This window comes from Nicotiana tabacum, chromosome 6 (assembly GCF_000715075.1).
Source record: "Nicotiana tabacum cultivar K326 chromosome 6, ASM71507v2, whole genome shotgun sequence".
Lineage (NCBI taxonomy): Eukaryota > Viridiplantae > Streptophyta > Magnoliopsida > Solanales > Solanaceae > Nicotiana > Nicotiana tabacum.
In genome coordinates, this window is record NC_134085.1 from 153,656,903 (window position 1) to 153,676,098 (window position 19,196).

Below are 19,196 nucleotides of genomic sequence, written 5' to 3' on the forward strand. Positions count from 1 at the left end.
AAAATACTTGGGCATGTTTGTGAATCTAATAATAATATATGTGCACTATTTTGAAGATATATATGCATATTTAAAATATATGAGGGAAAAATTGGGTATCAACATGGAGTACTCCTTTAAGTCATCATTATTTAGTTATTTCTTTGTTTACTTGGAGAACTGGCCAGGAAATCTCATGTCCTGAGTAGTGCATCAGTTTATCAATAGAGGCTTCATAGACACAGTCGATGGGTTAAGATTCAGGTGTTTTTGATAATAATTCTGTAGTATTTCAGTAGTTACTACGAATAAAGTTTTAGAGTTGGCTTATTTTAGATATTCAAATTAAATAAAATTATTTGATTAAAGTATTTCCTTGTTGCATATAAGGTTTGAAGTTATAATAGTTTTGATATGCGCAGATGGTTCGCTCGGTCAAATTTAGCGACCGGGTGCCGGTCACACCTTGTTCAGAAAATGGGTCGTGACAAACTTGATATCAGAGCATCAGGTTTATAGAGTCCTAGGGGTCTTTGAAGCCATGTCAGTATAGTCTTATTTATGGGTATGAAGCGCACCATAATTATAAATATGAGGTTACCAGCATTTAGGAAAAGTCTCATTTTTTCATACTTTAGATTGTGCAGTAGAGTCTACCTCTAAGAATTTATCTAATGTATTTGTTTCTCCAAAACTCGCAGAAATGGCTCGTACTCACAACTCTAACACAGACACTCAGGATGATACTCAAGAAACTATTGCTACTATTATGGCTCAAGGTAGAACTAAGAAGGCTTCAACTCAGAAAACAAAGGGTAAATCCACAAAAAGGGTTCAAGTACCCGGGGTTGAACATGAAGAAGGGGTGGATCATGATAAGCAAGTACCACAGGATCCAATGCCACCTCCAACAGTAGTTTCGGATCAGACAGTTATATCTCTAGAGGTGGGTTGGATGTTTAATGTTGTCAACAGTGCTATAGAGATGTTTAAAGCCTTCATGGCCAACTAGAATGAGAGACAGGCTGAGATTCCACCTCAATCAAATCAACAGAACAATTTTGAGTCCTCAAGAGTGAATGAATTTTTGAAGTTGAGTCCTCCATTATTTTGTGGTACTATAGTTGATGAAGATCCAATGTTGTGTCTGGAGGGTGTCAAGAAAGCCCTCCGAGCGATGAAGGCATTTGATGATGAAGTTGTGGAGTTGGCTGCCTACCAGCTTAGAGTTGTGGCTGGTGCTTGGTTTGAGATGTGGGAAAAGGAAAGAGATTAAGATGATGGTACGCCTACTTGGGAAGAATTTGAAGAGGCCTTCACGGATAATTTCATACCAGAAAAGGATAGGGAAGCTAAGGCTACACAGTTTGAGCAACTCAAGCAAGGGAATAAGAGTGTGCAAGAGTACTACATGGAATTTATAAGTTTGTCTAAGCATGCTACTTACATGGTTAAGATAGAAAAAGCAAGGATCCATGCATTTGTTGGTGGTTTGGCTAATCACACTAAGGATACAACATCAGCTGCAGCGGTAGGAATGACAACTTTCTCGTCTGTTGTGGGTTTCGCTAAGCACTTAGAAAAAGACAGACAACAAAGGAGAGAAGAAAAAGAGCATAACAAGAAAGCCCGGACATCGGTCAGGTTTAGTGGTACATCCAGCAGAGGAGGAAAGGGTTCCTTCAATAAGGAGTCATTAGCACCAGCTCAGTCTAGTCATCAGTCAGGTGGTGGGTCTTCCTTCAGACGTACTCAGATTTATGGAAACCACTCTCGCCAGAATCAGAATTTTAGGACACCATCCTCATATAGCCAGAGTCATGTTGAGCAACATTCACAACAACAAGGTCTTTGTCGTACATGTAAGAGGAAACATTTAGGACAGTGCAAGCTCGGGTTCCATAGTTGCTATAATTGCAGATACAGTGGTCATATAAAGGAGAACTGCTAAAGTTACGATGTAATTTCAGTAGGGATCGACTTGTCCTTCTAGTTCCTCATCTACTATAGTTGCACCACCTCAGGCTTGTGGTTCTCATAATTAGGTCGGGTATGGAGCAGGCAGAGGGGGACAACCCCGTTTGTTTGCTACACTTGATCGTCAGAGTGCAGAGGCATCTTCAGAAGTTATTACAGCTATACTTCTAATCTGTTACATAATGTTTATGCCATAATTGATCCAGGTTCAACGTTTTCACACGTGACTCCAAAGTTTGCAATTAACCTCGGGCAAGAACCTGAATAGCCTAGTGAGTCATTCCTAGTATCTACTCCAGTTGGCGAGTCAGTGAAAGCAACAAGAGTCTATAGATGCTGTATAGTTTCAGTCCAAGGTCGCAACACTAAGGCCGATCTCATAGAGTTAGAAATGGTGGATTTTGATATGGTCATGGGTATGGATTGGTTGTCTTCCTGCTATGCCATGTTAGATTGTCGTGCCAAGATAGTCAAGTTTTAATTTCCAAATGAAGATGTCTTAGAGTGGAACGGTAGTCCAAAATCGCTTGTAGGTAAGTTTATTTCTTACTTAAGGCACGACGAATGATCAGTAAGGGGTGTCTCACCTATTTGGCTCACATTATTAATCTAGAATCAGAACAACCAACACTTCAGTTTGTGCCAGTTGTTAGAGAATTTCCAGAAGTTTTTCCAGATGACCTTCCCGGATTACTTCCTAAAAGAATCATAGACTTTGGCATTAATCTCATGTCAGGTACTCAGCCCATATCTATACCCTCTTATAGGATGGCTCCAGCAAAACTTAATAAGTTGAGAGAACAGTTGAAAAACCTTCTTGACAAGGGTTTCATCAGGTCGAGTGTTTCACCATGGGGTGCCTCGGTCCTGTTTGTCAAGAAAAAAGATGGTCTCTCTGCGTTGACTATCGATAGTTGAATAAAGTTACCATTAAGAACAAGTACCCACTGCCAAGAATTGATGATTTATTTGATCAACTTCAGGGTGCAAAGTACTTTTCAAAGATAGACTTGATATCAGGGTACCATCAGTTGAGAATCAGAGAAGAGGATATATCTAAAATAGCCTTTAGAACTCGCGACGGGCACTATGACTTTCTAGTAATGTCCTTAAGGGTTGACAAATGCTCCAGCTACATTTATGGACCTCATGAACAGAGTTTTCAAGCCATTCCTTGATACCTTTATTATCATGTTTATAGACGACATTCTGGTATACTCTAAAGGCAAGGAAGAGCATGCAGAACACCTCAAGATAGCTTTGCAGACTTTGAAGGAGAATAAGCTTTATGTCAAGTTTTCAAAATGTGAGTTCTGGTTGCAGTTAATGCCATTCTTAGGCCACGTGGTATCTAGTGAAGGCATAAAAGTAGACCTAAGCAGACATAAGCAGTCAAGAACTGGCCAAGACCGACAAAGCCAACCGAAATCAGGATTTTTATGGGGTTAGCTTGCTACTATAGAAGGTTTGTTGAGCTATTTTCCTCACTTACAGCTTCATTAACTAAGTTGACTCAGAAAGCAGTTAAGTTCCAGTGGTTAGACGCTTGTGAGCAGAGTTTTCAAGAGTTAAAGAAGAGGTTGACCACTACACCTGTGTTAACCTTGCCGAAAGGTTCGGGTGGGTTCACAATGTATTGTGATGCCTCCATAGTTGGTCTTGGTTGTGTTCTTATGCAAGATGGAAATGTTATTGCTTATGCTTCCAGGCAGTTAAAGAATTATAAGAAGAAATACCCCACACACGACTTGGCACTTATAGCAATGGTGTTTGCATTAAAGATATGGTGACACTACCTTTATGGCGAGCATTCTAAAGTGTTTACAGATCACAAAATCCTCCAATATATTTTAAAGCAAAAAGAATTAAATTTGAGACAGAGAAGGTGGCTCAAGCTATTAAAGGATTATGACATCAATATCCTCTATCACCCGAGCAAAGCTAATGTGGTAGCAAATGCACTTAGTAGGAAGTCAATGGGTGTCTTGGTCCATCTTGTAGTATAGAGGCGATCTTTGGGTCGAGAAATTCAAAAACTGTCAAATGATGGAATTAGATTGGATAAGACCGAAGAAGGAGGTATAACTACTTATGCCTTAGCGAAATCCTCTATTGTTGCGCATGTTAAAGCTAAGCAAGACGAAAATCCATACTTAGTAAAGTTAAAAGAAGGAGTCAAGACAAAGAAATCACTTCTTTCACTCGAGGAAGTGATGGGGTTTTGATGTTGAATGATCGGTTATGTGTGCATGATATAGATGGTCTTAGAAAGGCAATAATGGAAGAAGCTCACAACTCGAGGTACTCTATCCACTCAGGTGCTACCAAAATGTATATGGGCTTGAAAGAGTTGTACTAGTGGAAAGGAATGAAGAAGAAGGTAGCATATCATGTGGCCAAATGTTTGAATTACCAGCAAGTCAAATCCGAACATCAAAGGCCTGGGTGGCCTAGCTCAAGATATAGATATACCAAAGTGGAAATGGAAGAGGACTAATATGGATTTCGTAGTAGGTCTGCCTCGCACATATCGTAAGCATGATTCAATTTGGCTTATCATAGACCGACTCACAAAGTCCGCCCATTTTCTACCAGTAAAGACGACAGATTTCGCGAGTGGTATGTGTAGTTGTACAACAAAGAAATAGTTTGATTGCATGGTACTCTAGTTTCAATCATATCTGACAGAGGCCCCAGTTTATGGCTCATTTTTGGTTGGCATTTCAGAAAATATTAGGTACCAAGGTCAATTTGAGCACCACTTTCCATCCACAAATCGATGGTCAGGCAGAAAGCACATTCAGACTCTCGAAGATATGTTGTGAGCATGTGTTATAGATTTTGGAGATAATTGGGATGATCACTTACCACTTATAGAATTTGCTTACAATAATAGCTATCAATCCAGCATTCGTATGGATCCTTATAAAGAGTTGTATGGGAGAAGATTTAGGTCTCCAGTAGGTTGGTTTGAACCAGCAGAGGTGTCGTTGATTGGTCCAGAGTTTGTTTGTGAGGCCTTAGATAAAGTCTAGCTAATCAGAGAAAGACTGAAAGCAATTTGGAGTCGCTAGAAGTCCTTTTCTAACAAGAGGTCGTGACTTAGAGTTCATGGTTGTTGATAAGGTATTTTTGAACGTTTCACCAATGAAAGGAGTTATGAGGTTCGGTAAGAAAGAAAAACTAAGTCCTAGGTTTATCGGGCCTTATGAGATTATAGAAAAGAATGGAAAAGTGGCTTATGAACTAGCGTTGCCCGTTGAATTGTCCTCTGTTCATCCTATCTTTCATGTGTCTATGCTTAGAAAGTAAATTCATGATTGCATATAATACCTACTGATACCATAGAAATTAAAAAAGGCTTGACTTATGAAGAGGCACCAATAGAAATTCTCGATAGGCAAGTAAGAAAGTTGAGAACAAAATATATAGCATCGATAAAAGTTTTGTGGAGTAATCATAATTCAAAAGAGGCTACGTGGGAGGTCGAGAAAGATATGAGGAAGAGGTATCCTTATTTATTTGAGGAACAAGGTGTGTGAACCTAGGTTTGACTTAGTATTTATATTTCATTTATTAAATACAAGTTAGAATGTATTTATATCCTTGCTATATTATACTTAGTTGTTGAAGTAATTTAGTTTCTGTCAAAGTATATTTAATTATTAAATAATTTAGTATCATGCTAGAGTACATTTAATTCATTAAAATTATTTACTTTTTGCCGAAGTGTTCTGCTTTGGATTTTGGCTGGTTATTGTTGTACCTCATTGTCGGAGTGTGAATAATTAGTTTATGAGATGTGTAGGGTGCCTATGAATGGCCAGTTATGGTATATTTAGTTGTTGTTGTTGGTGTAGTTGTGGTATTGGTGCAAGGATATTTTTTTGGATTGTCCAATTTACAGGGGAGACTCTTCCGAAATTTTTGAAAATTTAGGGAGTTAGCCAAAATTTTGAGTCCTTTGGGAAAGTGAGTAGTGCTAAGAAAACTTAAGAAGTTCAAGGACTTAAGGAATGATTGTTAGCTTAAGAATAAAGCCCTAGAAACAATTGAGGACGAATGTTCTTAAGGAGAGAAGATTGTAACACTCCTTAAATCTATAAAAGTTTCAGCACACGCTAAATATAGAATTTACTTTTTTTTATCTTGCCTTGAGTGCATAAAAATTATATTTCTATTACAGATTTAAACCCTTATGATTGAATTTTGAGTTACTTCTCTATTTATAAATAATTGGATATACAATTAGGAAAATATTATTAATTTTAATATTATTAATTATTAAAAGTGGGTATCATTAAAAACTTGTTAAGTCAAAAAACAAAGTAAGACATTTAAAAATTGGGCTTAAAGCCCATATAGTGATTTGTTCCATCGTAAGCAAAAGGCATAAATCCTTGGACGAAAGAGTGGTTGGGAAAATTTCAAAGAGTACAAAGCAACCAAAAAGAAAAAAGGCAGAGACTTCTACAGACAAGAACCAGAAGTGCATTCCAGCAAAGTACTCACGCAGGCAACGAAAATTCTAGGCTTCTTTATAAATAACTAGTTCTTGAATGCAGGTATATAAAATTTCCTATTCCCAATTATCCTATAGTATAAGAATTGGATAGTTAATTTCTTTCTTTCTCTGTATCAATATTAAGTTCAATGTTTAGGTGTGAAACTTTGAAATTAACTAAAACGTGTTGGTTGTTGTAGAATCGATTGTTTGATGGGTATAAATTGGACCAGAGCCTATGTATTGGCTTGAGGAGTTTTGAGGTGAGTAGATATAACTCTTTATTAAAGTGGTTCTACTCATACAAAAAAAACATGCGCACAAAGTGTTTGATAAAATGCTTTAAAGAGTCAACATGTGCTTAATTGGAACGAGTGAATACATGTTGACTAAGTATATTCTAGTTAAAGCTTATATATTTTACTCTAGAAGTATAATCATCTATTTTCTATATTTTTATGCTTTATTATATGATCTTACACGCTAAAGTTTCAAGAGTTAAATAAAACTTTTAAAAAATACTTTGAGTAATTTTATTTCATGTTTATGCTATGCATACACTCAAAAATATTATTATGAATACAGATAGATCACTTTCAAACAAGATTTAGACTTGAAAAGTCATAAGAGAAAGTTTTAGAAAGATATGATTTTTGGGAGTATCCTCTATTCTGAGAAGGGGTCATCGTCCAGGCCTAGGGTCCTGACTAAGGCGTTGGCTTCCTGAAACTACTTGTGCCAAAGTAGGGAGCACACGAGCCGAGGGTCTCGTTGCTGAGAATTTGCCTAGCCAGGCTAGGTATGATTCATGAGCGCTAAGAATCATGAAGCAAGGGGTAACTCGTGGATTGGGCCTATTCGATCAGGTTAGGATCGAACCCGTACCGATCACACGGTGACTAAGACAGAAATAAGCCAAGATAGTTGGAAATCCTGAAGCATAAAGTGAAGTATTTTTCTTTTGGTAAGAAAGAAAAAGAAAAGAATTTTTTTTAGAATATTCATAAATTGTTGTTATGCAGTTATTTTTTGAATTGTTCGTAGAAGCTTTATGTTTTCCATACATTTAGAATTTGTGCTTGTAATGTAGATTTTATTAAAGTTTCATCCCCTGTCGTTGAGACTCACTGAGTAAAATGGATGTATTGACGTTCTCTTTTGGGAACCTGCGTTGGTCTGTGGTACAGCGTAGGAACTGGTTTTGCAGGCGAGCAGGCTACGGGTTAGGACTTCCCTCATTTCCAATGCTATTAGTGAGCTCCACTTTTATTCATGGAGTACTCTTTTGAGTCGTCATTATTTAGTTATTTCTTTGTTTACTTAGAGAACTGACCAGGAAATCTCATGTCCTGAGCAGTGCGTCATTTTATCAATAGAGGCTTCATAGACATAGTTGGTGAGTTAAGATTTAGGTATTTTAAATAATAACTTTGTTGTATTTCAGTAGTTACTATGAATAAAGTTTTGGTGTTAGATTATTTTAGATATTCAAATAATTAAAAGTATTTAATTAAAGTATTACTTTTTTATATATAAGGTTTGAAGTTATAATAGTTTTGATAAGCGCAAATGGTTCGCTCAGTTGAATTTTGGACCGGGTGTCGGTCACGGCTTTTTCAAAAAATAGGTCGTGACACCTGACTTAGTTTTGTAAATGTGAGCCTCATCTTTTTACCAAATTGCAACGTTATTAGTTGCTTGTTTTCTTTAAAGTTTCCATGCGTGTTTCCTGTAACGATATAGAGATGAGTTAAAAATTGCCAGAAAATACTTTTTAGCAGTTTTACCTGTTCATTCTTTTATAACCAATCATTGAGGTGCTCAATTTGATTTGATCAACCCCAATGCCAATAGATTCTTTTCAAAGTACTCTCTACTCAGTGCTTTGGTGAAGATATTTGCTACTTGGTCCTCTGTTTTGCATAACTTCATGCAGATAAGACCTTTTTTAACATTGTCTCTGAGAAAATGATTTCGCACATCAATATGCTTTGTTCTTTTATGCTAAATTGGGCTCCTCCCCATGTTGAGAGAACTAGTGTTATCACACAGTAATGGCATACAGTCAGAAAATACACCAAAATCCTCCAATTGTTGCTTGATCCATAGTAGTTGAGCACAGCAAAAGGCAGCTGCCACATACTCAGCTTCTGTAGTTGAAAGAGCCACAGAGTTTTGTTTCTTTGTACCTCATGAAATCAAACACGACCCCAGAAAATGTGTCATTCCAGATGTGCTCTTTTTATCCACCATATAACTAGCATAATCATCATCAGCATACCCAATTAAGTCGAAATTGTCTCCTAAAAGACAGTAAAGAACCAAGTCATGTGTTCCTTTGAGATACCTTTAGAATCCTTTTGGCAGCTTTCAGATGAGATTCCTTTGGATTGCATTAGAATCTAGCACATAATCCCACCTGAATACGATATCAGGTCTACTAGCTGTAAGATACAAGAGTGAACCAATGATACCTCTGTACATGGTTTCGTTCACACAGAACCAGGTTCATCCATGTCTAGACGAGTGGCAGTGGCAATAGGAGTATCAATGGTCTTTGAACTTTCCATCTCAAATCTCTTCAGAAGCTCTTTAATGTACTTCTTCTGGCTTATCATCATTTCTTTAGGGGTTTATTTAACTTGCAACCCTAAGAAAAATTCAATTCCCCCATCATGCTCATTTCAAACTTTCTTCCCATAAGCTTTGCAAACTCCTCACACAAGGAATCATTTTTTGCACCAAAGATGATGTCATCAACATAGACTTGTACAATGAGCAGGTTCTTTCCCTATTTCTTCAGAAACAGGGTGTTGTCGATTTTTCCTCTTGTAAAGCCATTTTAAGTAAGGAACTTGGACAACCTTTTATACCATGCTTGAGGGGCCTGCTTCAGTCCATATATTGCCTTGTCAAGTTTAAATACATGTCTAGGATGCTCATAACACTCAAAACCAGGTGGTTGTTTGACGAAGACTTCTTCCTTTAAATATCCATTCAGAAATGCACTTTTGACATCTATTTGGAACAATTTGAATTCCATATGAGATGAAAAGGCAATGAGGATTCCGATGGCTTCCATTCGAGCAACTGGTGCAAAAGTCTTATCATAGTCGATCCCCTCTTCTTGATTGTATCCTTGCACTACTAACCTGGCCTTGTTCCTTGTTGTATTCCCAAATTCATCAAGCTTGTTTCTGAACACCCACATAGTTCCAATTTTATAATTTTGTCCGAGGGTCGAGGAACTAGGTGTCATACGTTGTTCCTCTCAAATTGATGGAGTTCATCTTGCACAGTAGTAATCCAGTCAGCATCTTTCAATTCCTACTTGATATTTTTGGGCTCAATTTGAGAAAGGAAAGCTGAGAAGGCAAGTGAACTTCTTGACTTTGATCTAGTTTGAATCCCTAAGTCAAGAGGAGTGATCACATTTTGGAGAGGGTGTGAACTTTTGTGCTTCCAGTTAGACACTTGAATCTCATTATAAGAAGACCCAGGTTTCTCTGAATGGGATCTATTTTTGGAATTAATGGAGGAGTGAGTGCCACTTCTTAGGTCAGCATCAAAAGTTCCTTGCACGACATCAACAACTCTATTTTCTGCTTCAGTTGTTGTGATAGAGGAACCAAATTCCTCTGTATCAGCTGGAGATTCTGTTGCTCTTCTTCATTGGATTCCTTGACTTGGCTCATCATGTCCGCCTTTGCATTTGTCATATCAACGAATTCTCCAGGAACCTTTGACTGCTCTTCATCTTAATCAACCTTACCATGTGAATCTTTCCCACATAAGTGGTGTCATTCATCAAATATCACATGTATGTTTTCTTCAACACATTGAGTCATTTGGTTGTAGACCTTGTATGCTTTGCTTTGTAATGAATAACCAAGAAAGATTCATTCATCACTCTTGGCATTAAATTTTCCCATCTCTTCCTTACCATTATTGAGAACGAAATATTTACAGCCAAATGTGCTCAAGTGAGTTAGCTTGGGTTTCCTCCCATTCAGCAATTTATACAGGGTTTTGTTCAAGAGGGACTCGATCATGCACCTGTTCACCAAGTAGCACGCAGTGTTGACTGCCTCCGCCTAGAAACTTTTTGCAACACCACTATCAGTTAGCATAGTCCTTTCCATATCTTTAAGAGTCTTATTTTTCCTCTCCACAACACCATTTTTTGGGACGTTCTGGGAGCTGAAAAATTATGACTGATACCATTTTTAGCACATAATTCATTGAATTTTGCATTGTCAAACTTTGTGCCGAGATCAGATCTTATACTCACAACATTATTGTTCATCCTCACTTGAATTTGCTTCACAAAGGTAGCAAAAACTGGAAAGGTTTCATCCTTGGTTATGAGGAATAAGGTCCATGGGAATCTGGAGTAGTCATCAACTATGACGAAAGTGTACTTATTTCCTCTTCTACTTGGCACCCTCATAGGTCCACATAGATCCATATGAAGTAGATCAAGTGGCCTTGAGGTGCTTACTTCATGTTTGCTCTTAAAGGAGGACCTGACTTGCTTTCCTCTTACACATGCATCACACACCTTGTGATATTTGAACCTTGACTTAGGCAACCCACGAACCAGGTCCTTCTTGACCAACTTGTTCCGTAATGAAAAGCTTGTATGCCGCAATCTTCTGTGCCACAGTTCAGCATCATCATCAACATCACTCAAACATGTAAGATTCCCATTGTTCAAAGACTCAAAATCAATAACATAGATATTTTGAATCTCTTTGCATCCAAAACCACTTTACTCAAAATTTGTAACAGTGCATGTCTTTGATAAGAATTCCACTTTGTTTCCTTTGTCGCAAATTTGAGAGACACTCAGTAGGCTATATTTCAAGCCATTCACATAGTACACATTTTCAATTGAATGAGTGGGTATCTTTCCAACTCTTCCTACTCCCAGGATGTATCCCTTTTGCCATTGCCAAAGGACACACTCCCACCTTGTAGGGCCTTGAGTAAAAGGAAATCATCGGTGATTCCAGTCATATGCATAGAGCATCCACTATCCATATACCATATTTGGTTGCTTCCTTTCACTGCTTCCTGCACAAGGAAATCAAGGATTAGACTTAGGAACCCAAACAAGTTTGCATCCCTTGTAGTGAGGAAAAGGGTGAATCAAACTTCTTTTTGTCCAAGCAGGCAACACACATTTTTTATTTGAGGGACCAGGTTCTTTAGCAATAGTTATTTTTTCAACAAAAACTTTATTTTTCTGTTGGGACTGAAATCTAGCTTTATAGGTTTCTTTAAAGTGCCCAGTGTTACCATAGTAAGTGTAAAGCCAGTTATTAGGGATAGTAACGTACTTGCTATGTGGACTGTAGGGAGTCTTTTCCTTTTGGAAACTGATTCCCTACATGTTCCGCCCATTGTTCTTATACATGATAGTGATTGCATTAGAGGACCAGGTCCACTTAAGAGATTTTTCTAGGTCATTCTTAACTTTGCTTAGATCTTCCTCAAGTTGTCTGATTCTTTCAAGCTCAGCACACAGACTAGATTTCACCATTTTTAGCTCACTTTCAAGCTTAAGGTGTGCCTCACTCGCAATTTCCTTTCCCTTTTGAGTGTTCCCAGAACTGCCTTCCCTTTTAGTTCCTCAATTGTTTCTTTTAGATCTACAACTACTAACAACAAGTCATCTCTCTCATGCTCTATGTTTGTAATTTTTTCAGCTAGAGCATCCTTTTTCCCTTTTTAAATCCTCAATGGTTTCTTTTAAATCAACCACTACGACTACTAAACCATCTCTCTCATATTCTACCTCTCCTAGTTCCACAGTTAACACATTTTTATCATTAATGAGATTATGATATGCATCAATTAGGACATTTGCCAAAGATATGAGCTTTTTTTGAGAATAGGACTTCAAATTTCCTTGAACATCCAGAAAGTTTACTTCATCGTCAGCATCATCTTCTTCCTAGTCAGATTTTTCCATCAGGGCAAAAATAGAGTCATATTCAGCTGCTTCAGTTTCAACGGCCATCATGGAGGTGTCACCTTTTTATCATCTCCTTCATATTCACTGGAGAAATCTCCCTATGCAGCAAGAGCTTGTTTCATGACATTGTCAGGGGTATCTTTTCTTTTGAATCTCCTATCAGGAACTGAGTTCCTCTTAGTTGCTTTGTCTGTGTTGTGCTTGTACTGATCTTGCTTGTACAGAGGACAATCTTTTGATGAAATGTCCTGGCTTACCGCATTTATAACACAAGTCATAGCCTTTTGGTCTGCTGGAGCTACCCCTTTTTGGAATGCCTCCATTTCTGCGCACCATTTTTTGAAAACTTTTTGTCAGATAAGCCATGTCAGCATCCTCGCCACTTGAGTCATTGGTATCATCCTTGAGGACCAGGTTCTTCTCCTTCTTGGGTTCTTTTCGTTCATGATCCTTCTTTTTCTTCATTTCATAGGTCTTCAGATTTCCAATGAGTTCATCAATGGTCAGTTTTTGTAGATCCTTTGCCTCTGTGATAGAATTGACTTTGCTTTCCCAGGAACCAGGTAATACACAAAGTATTTTCCTGACAAGTTTTTTCCTTGGAATGATCTCTCCTAGAGAGAAAAGCTCGTTGATGATGGAGGTGAATCGAGTGTGCGTGTCCTGAATGGACTCATCATCCTTTATCCTGAAAAGTTCATACTCAATGGTGAGCATGTCAATCTTAGACATCTTGACTTGAGTTGTTCCTTCATGTTCCATTTGAAAAGCCTCCTAGATCTCCTGGGCAGATTGACAGGCAGAAATTATGTTATACCCTTTGGTCCAATTCCACAGACGAGAATCCTTTTTGCTTGAAAGTTCTTCTCTATAGCTTAGAGGTCAGCATCATTGTACTCCTTCCATGTCTTGGGAACTGTTACTACTGGCTCACCAATGGTTTTCATGGGAACGAAGGTTCCATCACAGATAACGTCCCAGGGCTCTGAATCTTCAGCCATGATAAAATGTATCCTTATCTTCCACCATTCGTAGTATTGTCTATTAAATCTTGGTGGTCTGTAGGTTGATTGACCTTCTTCAAAGTTTTGTGGAGCAGCCATGTGGATCCTTTCTAGGTATTAGCCTTATAGAAAGAACTTGTTCTGATACCAATTGATGGAAACTTAGGGTCCACCAACCTATATAGAGAACCTGATTCTTTATCAGTTCCCACAGAACACACATATTCAGAGATAAGTAAATGACACAGCAGATATTTTACGTGCAAAACTTCCAGCTCATAGAATTAAAAACCACGACCTAGACTTGAAGGATTTCAATTTCACTAACTGAGCAAACTTCAGATTACAAACTATTGTAACCAATGAATTAACCTCTTAATCCCTAACTTACATGTAATAACTCTATTATTAGCCTCTTTGTAATAAATTACAAAGCTCACAACTCGACTAACTCTAGCCAAGACACAAACACAAGATTTATGATTTTACCAATGGTTTCCTACACAATGCTTCTAGCTAAGCTAAGTAGGTATTACAAGTAGATTACTATAACAAAGGTACAACACAACTAAGGACATATGGTAACACAATGCCGGAAACTGGTCCTTCGTTCTGTTGTTCTTATCATAACTCTTCCCTCCCATAACTAAGGCATGCAAAATTTGTTGAATTTTAATTCAATAAAATAATTTGGACTATATTAGTCTAAATAAATATTATCGGCTAATATAATTAGATTAACTATATTAGTCTAATATGGATTAAATAAATAAGTCTAAATCTATTGTGCTAGCCCATTTAATCACTTCATTAGGTCCAATATGATATCTTTCTAGAGGCCCAATTTGGTGTCACGTGTCAAATGACGTGGCATGCCAAGTTAAATGGAAGTGCCAAGAGGATCATGTCGTGTGTCAAATGACAAGGCATACCACGGAAAATTAAAAGGCCAATGAAACCACGCCACGTGTGCCAGTGACATGTTCTAGACAATCAAATGCAGCCTTGTCATACTTCAATTTGATTGATCGGAAAGAGTTTGTTCTTATCATAACTCTTCCCTCCCACAACTATAAATAGGGGTCTTCATAACCCAGAAAAGGGACCAGAAGTTATAACAAGAAGACACAAGGGAGCTCGTGGATCAAATGCCACAATTCTCTGCAAACTGCAAGTGTTCAAGCATTCAAGTACTTCAACACAAATTTCAAGTATTCAAGATCAAGAACGAAGCCAAGTCAAATATAAGGCGTTCAAGATCAAGGCTACTTATTCGTGGTAAATTTTGTGGCAAAAATCAAAGTGTTCGCAACGGATAAATCAAATTCAAATTCAAGATCAAGCTCAAAGGACCTTGAATTTACTATTGAAAAGAAGAATTCGAGGAATCATAGAGATTGTAACATTCAAATATTTGAAATCAAATACTACAATTGTTGCAATATTTTTCGGTCTTGATTTTTATTTTCTCGATGCAATTTATTATCTACAAGTACAAATTAACTCCAACTCATTACACTATTGTTTACATCAAAAAAGAATATTCCTTTTATATTCTTCTCTCTCTTCTATATTATATTATTTCTTATTTTATAAAAAAATTCCTTTTTTTTTAAATATTCATCCCATATAATTCATATTTCTTTCTTATGTAACCATTTAATATAAATTTATTTTATACCATAAATTTTTGAATAATATAAATTATAAGCAAATATTAACTTATAATTTTATATAAAAATAAAATATACAAAAATTAATTTATAAAAATTATACACCAAAATTAAAATATAAAATTAATGTTATAAAAATATTATATAAAAAGTATAAGTAATTACAAAATTCATAATATGTTAAATAAAAAGTGTTATATAGTTAAAGGTAATAATAAAATATTGATAAATAGTAATGGTATTGATTAATAGTGTTACACCAAATTTGATATAACACTATTTTTACACTAAAATAATGTAAGAAATAATATTGGGTTTGAGCACCAAAACACCAAATTTTACACCAATGCAGCGTTTGGCGGCAAAAATGGCCCCAACGAAAGCGTAAAAGCCAAAAACAAAAAGAGTAAAGTAAAAAAAAGAGAACGATGCTTACTCCAATCTGATAAGCTCACTTTCTTTTCACACTGTTTGAGAGGTTTGAACCAATAATGGTGGGCTACAGAAAAAGCAAAGACTAATGGCAGAAAGATGAGAATAATGAGGTGTATAAAGGAGTGAAAAAGGGACAAAACTTAGGTACAGAAAGTACAAAAGCCGTGCAAAAGTGTCCAAAAACCATAACCAGCATGTGGTTGGCACTATGATTTTGCCGTACCCCAATAGCCCACTGTTGGAATACGGTAATTAGCAAAGTGACAGCTGCCCCTTATAACGACGAAAGGCAAATATTCTATGTGACCACATGTTTCATATCTGTTAAGCCACTGAATAATACTAAAATGTTTCCAATATTACCTAACGACAGAAAGCAAATCTTCCAACTTTTATTTTTCCTAGACATATGTTGGGTGTCTTTTTCCAATTTCATTAAATAAAGATACAAATGACATTCTTTCAAGATTAATTAGTGAATAAGATTTATCATCTATCGAATTGTTTGTTCACATATTGGGCTGCTTATCGGATGAATTGGGCGGTTATTTACTCTTAACAGTTTGATTTAACGGTTATCGGCTTTTAAATGTGTTAATCCGCTAGCCACCCGATAAAATATCGGACGGATTGGTAATGGTTTGCCTCTTATCGGACGATTTATCAGCCTAATTCAACCTATATTGTACGCTACAAAAAAATGACAGTAGAATGGGAGATAGTAGCAAGATAACCTTTTTGGGGCATTTGCAGCAATTTAAGGACATAAATTCGAAGGTAGATGGTATCATTAGCAAGATTTAAGACTTCATGTTAGTTAGACAGTACAATTTATCCATATAGATCAGATGGTTCTTCTTTGTTTGTTGTGGAAGCTTATTGTTTCCCATAATCACGAGCATATACTAAAACAATATATAATTTAATGTTAAAGTAGAGACTGCAAGTTCAGATAAAATTTTCTATTTGTGAATTCATAATTCAAAATTAATAAGCAACTGAAGAATATAATATTACGCAGTGCACAAAAGAACATATCAGAATGTAAAAAAAACATCTTCATGCAGTTCATACTTTTCACATTTTCCCTAACTTTTATCTAAATTGCCTGGAACAGAATTACAGAAGGGTCAAGGGTTTTTATTTTATTTGTACATTTAATATATATATAAATAAAAATAAATTATATATATATATATATATATATATATATATATATATTTTTAATGGGTTAACGGATTATCCGTTAAGAAAATTGAATAATTCGCTTCCAAATCGATAAGTCGTTAATAAAAAAAATTCAATTCGTTCCTCGTCCGTTAAGCTGTTAACCTGTTACCAGTCGGCCATTAAAATTTGAGAAGGTGAATAATGCTAATTTTACATAATTATGGCCATAAAAAATCTCCATATTCCAAGGTCGAAAAACGCCTCACGAAAATTTAGTTTAAGAAGAAGAAAAAAGGATTAGTCCTTATCATTTTGTTTATTCCTAGTAAATATCGCACGGTTCAAAAGCATATCTTGGAAAAGGTAGGTTAAAATAGAAAAGAAGAAAAAGACTTGGTCCTTATCTTATTGTCGTCCTAGCTATCACGTTGTATCCCATGATAAACTGCTATGCTGGAATATTTTTAGGGGAAATTACGCGACATAATAAATATATATAAATTATTTATTATTTACAATTATATTTTTAGAAAATTAATATTTGTAGTTATATTTATAGATAATTCACCAATAGTACTAAAATAAAAAATTAATTATTTTTAACTGAAATAAGAGAACAACAAACTCTTATAGTAAGTAGATTAGACCACTAGCTTATATAAGAGAAGATCTTTAGTTCCAGGCTCAACGAGAACATTATATTTTTTTTTTTGTATATCTGTATTTTATCTTGATTTTATTCGTGTCACAAATGAACAATATCAAGACGAATACAGTTGATAAAAGTTGGATCATTTGTATATATTCCTGTATTTTGCTTTAGTGTATTTTTGTATGAACGAATACAGTTGATATAGGTTGTATTCCTTGCGCAAACAAATATAGTTGACACATACTGTATTCGTTGCGCAAACGAATATAAGTGATACAAGCTGGTAACAATTGAATAGTAGCTACAAATAGTAATTAGACAAACTACTGTATGCTTGCATATAAAACTTTTAAAATAAAATACAATTACATCGAGGGTGTATTTGGTAAAACGGAAAATGTTTTGCGTGGAAAACAAGTAGTAATCTTATTCATTTTTCGGTGTTTGGTATGCAAATTAAGGAAAATAACTTCTCAAGAGTATTCATAAATAATTTAGATATAATAAACATGAAGTTATAAACTTTCAAATCAACAACCTTCTGAACCCACAAATTTCATAAAATTTTGAACCGCTAAACTTTCGAAACCGCGGAATTTCGAACTCGTAAACTTTGAAACTTGTAAAATTTTGAACCTTTAAACTGATAAGTAAAAAAACTAAAACTGAAAAATATATTTAAAAAATATTTTTTCTCGGGGGGGGAGGGGGGCAGAAAAACGAAAAAAAATAGAAATTTAAAATTACAAAAAAAAAGTAAATTTTTTTTTTGTGCGAGGTGAGGGGAGGTGAGGGGGTGGGAGTGGGTGGTGCAGAAAAATAAAAAATAAAAGAAATTTAAAATTACAAAAAAAAAATATATTACTTTAAGTGGAGGTGGGGTGGGTAGAGAGGTAGTAAGGTGGGTGGTAACGGAAAAACTGAAAGTTAAAAAAAAAAAAATTGGAGAGAGGGGGTGGGGCGGGTTGGTGAGGGTGGGAAGGTTAAAAAGGAGTTTTGGAAAATATTTTCTCTCTCTTGATAAGGAAAATATTTTTCTCCAATTGAAGAAAAATAAATTCATAAGGAAAATATTTTCCACAATATTTAAGCCAATCAAATATAAAAAATTAAAAAATATGTTCCTTCGTAACAAACACACCCTCACTTCCTTCCCGAAATAGTCAATGGAGTAATCATCTTTCTAGGGGAAAAAATGGAACATATAATTAACTTCTTTTCTATATAATCATGGTTCTCGAGGCAACTCGCACATTTCAATTAGTTTCACTAATTATCTGCTGCCTTCCATCAACACCAGCATAATATAGCCAGACTTGAGTGAAATTCAAATATAGCCAGATTTACAAATGGTAATAGAAAATAATCACAGTTTCAAAATTAATCAAAATTTAGCCACTTTTAATATAAAGATAAATCTGAACGAAAACAATGTTTCAAATCCGAAAAATATTCCAGCATAATATACTGTAGTTTGAATTTTTTACATGTGAACTTCCAGCATAATATATTAGAGTTCCATCATAATATACTGGAGTTCCAACATAAAGTACTGAAAGTTCATACATAGGTGCTCCAATCTCTGGTTTATTATGCTAGAACTTTCCGTGTACTGGAGTTCCAGTATAATATACTTGAAGTTCATACACAGATGCTCAAATCTCCAGTGTATTATGCTGAAAGTTCATACACATGTGTCTCAATCTCCAGTATATTATGCTGGAACTTTCCATATGCTGGAGTTTCAGCATAATATGCTGAAAGTTTATACACTAGTGTACCAATTTCTAGTATATTATGCTGGAATTTTTCGTATTACAGT